Raw genomic sequence first — 2,890 nt, 5'->3', positions numbered from 1 at the left:
GACCGATGGAACGGCCGGAATAATTGAACGCGCGGGTCGTCGCACGAAAAATATCGCGTCGCGTGATATTTGGTCGGGCTGCAGCGTGACCTGGAATATGCCTGTCCTCGTTGGATGGACGAGAAGAGAACGACAATGACTTTTTGATCGAAAGAAGAGAAACGAGTATGGATAACTTCGCTTCCAAGATAATTAATTCTCGCAATAAACTTGGCTTCTCTGAGACTTCTCCCTTTCTAGTCAATCTAACTTTTGATCAATAATAAACAAAGAGACGAGGCTATGGAAAATCCTTTGAAACATCTCTGAAATATCTGATTTCCCTCTCGCCGGGGATATAGAGGAAAAGTTTAATATTTATTCGAGAGTTATTTATCTTTGCTCTCGTAGCGGGACGGCTCATTGTTTATTAAAACAAGCCGTTTGCTATTTCGGATTTCGAGTGGCATAGCTCGCGCTTTATGCCCCGTGGAAGGAATGTCGCGGGAGCTTGGACGCGATCCGTGGATAGATTCCTGTACAACTTCATTCCGACGAGTTATGCGGAAATGACCCGTTTTCCTTTAATAAATTCACAGGCCATCATCCTCTTTGGTCACGCCCTCCACGAAACCGGGGGAATTCCAAACTGTTCTGCTCGGCAACGATGCACGCATACACCGTTTCCGATCATTTATCATCCGATCGAAGTTAAAATTCATTCCCCTTTTCGAGTCGAAAAATTAAAAATTACATACGGAGAACCGAAACCGTATCTGAATAAACATAAAAAATATATATATATATATAATTAAGAGCAAGAGATATCGTTGATTAATATTTCTGTGAAAAACACATCTGTGAAATTACTCCCTTTCATTTCCCTGCCACGGCTAAATTAAAGTACATGCAAAAGAGGAAGAGAGAAAGATAGAGGGGAAAAAGTAGTGAAATATTTGCGATGAAAGGGAGTGAAGATTCATCAGACCTTTATCGACACGTGGTCGACTTGCTTGAAAATCAGGTCGCGTCAACGCGAGGGCCGGCGCGACTTGCATCCTCGGATATCGGGATATAAATCCAACCTCCCGCGGAAAGGAAACTGCCGTCAGAGTGTGAAACTTGAAAATCCCTTTCCCTCTCCCACGTTTGCGTTGCAAATAACGGGTCTGTGTTTAGTGAAAGCCTTGCAGCAACCCGGGACGCGGTCGATTTAACGCACCCTGTATTTCGGCTTGAATACACAAATGCCCTCCCCTCTCTCTCTCTCTCTCTCTCTTTCCGTGTATCTCGAGATACTCGCTCTACTCGTATTAATAGGCGTATGAACGAGCGCCCACACATATATATATATATATACACGCACACACACACATCGAACGATTTGATTTACGCTCATGCCGATGGGTAACGAGCGTCGAAACGAGAATCGAAACTCCATAAATACCGGGGAGTCCACTACTACTACTCGTGGAATCCATTTCGACTCGTCGAGGTTAGGGCGAGAAGAAAGAAGAATAAGAAGAAGAAGAAGAAGAAGAAGAAGAAGAGTTTGCGTTGTTAGATCGGGTTGTTAATGTTAAAGAGAGTAAGAGGAAAAGTTAGAGGAGATAAGAGAAGAGAGAGAGAGAGTTAGAAATAGATAACGAAAATAATTATTGGAAATACGAACGTCCAACACCCTAGACAGGGTGGAGAAGCCCTCGAATTGGTTCTTTCCTTTCACGAGGTACGAACCCATCATGGTTGTCGAGACTTTGACGAAGAATTCCAGTGTCATTATTGGGTAAAGGGTTGCCACTTTGGTTTTGGTTCTCGCCGCGCATTCAACACTCGGCCTTTTCCCCCTTTTTCCTTTTCTTTTCTTTTTTTTTTTTCCTCCAAACTCGACGAAAGTTAAAGCGAGAAAAATAAGGAAAGTTTCCAAGGAACCACCTGTTTCCACACTCTCGCACTCTCCACGGATATCTCCTCTTCCTCTTCCTCGTTCACGTTCAACAAATGCGTGGTACCCGCGACAATGCCGAAAATCGTGCGCGCACTCCGAACAGGCATCATCATCTTCGGTCTCTCGCCAAGGATCATCCCTTCCTGATCGCTTCTACTTCCAACGCTTCCGCCGTCTGGTTAGTATCTGGTTAATATCTGGGCCAGAGGTGTTCACCTAGCCCGACCACCGTCGACCTTTTCCCCTCCCCCTCCGCCGATTCTCTCTCGTTTCGTCACCGTCAGATCGGTTCATCGATACTACCAACATCTCGCGGCTTATCTTCGTTTACCGCTTTTAAAGTCGAATCCAATTAAGGACGAAACCCTATCGCGAGGGTTGCGCGCCGAGGGTTGATCCCCTTGTCCCGTCTAGGGTTGACAAGCCGCGTGATTCATCGTTAAAAAGCTTTGTGGAAAAATTGGCGGACCCGTGGATTGGTGGATTCATCCTCGTGGCGTGTCACGTCCCCTCTCGAGCCGGCCGTTCCATCGTACGTGGCGCAATTTCACGAGAAGACAAAAGAGTTGCTGAATGAACTCGAAATACTTCGTGCCGGTGATAGGCAGATAGGCCTTTTGCGAACGTGGGAAACGATAGGAGAGAGAGAGAGAGAGAGAGAGAGAGATCGAATCGGAAACCGATGCTCGATCACCCGGGATCTCGATCGAGCGGGATTCCGAGCGGACAGGACGTTTTCCTCCTCTTCCAAGCTTTCTCTCCTCTCTTCAAGGGAAGAACTGCACTCGAACGAATCGCGGCCAACACGATTGGCGGTTGTTGTTTTCGTTCGCGAGCAACGAAAAAGAGAGGAGGACGATTCGGCCGAGGAGAGGATTATTCCAGCGCGGCGATCTAATTTCGGCGGAGCTTCGCCGCCCGAACGCGAGCGTACGCGCGTCAAAACTGAAGGAGGAGAGAGGA

General features: G+C 47.0%; 2 protein-coding genes across 2 annotated transcripts in view; both read right to left on the bottom strand.

Moving 5' to 3' along the window:
- Positions 1–2,890, bottom strand: part of LOC102679147 (potassium voltage-gated channel subfamily H member 6) — a 105,118-nt gene that overhangs the window by 24,649 nt on the left and 77,579 nt on the right.
- Positions 1–2,890, bottom strand: part of LOC116184978 — a 23,342-nt gene that overhangs the window by 5,269 nt on the left and 15,183 nt on the right. The window lies entirely within an intron of this gene.

Source organism: Apis dorsata, unplaced genomic scaffold (genome assembly GCF_000469605.1).
Source record: "Apis dorsata unplaced genomic scaffold, Apis dorsata 1.3 scaffold_82, whole genome shotgun sequence".
Classification (NCBI taxonomy): Eukaryota; Metazoa; Arthropoda; class Insecta; order Hymenoptera; family Apidae; genus Apis; species Apis dorsata.
Note: the sequence above shows the minus strand (reverse complement) of the source record. Positions and strands in the feature narration are given on the sequence as shown.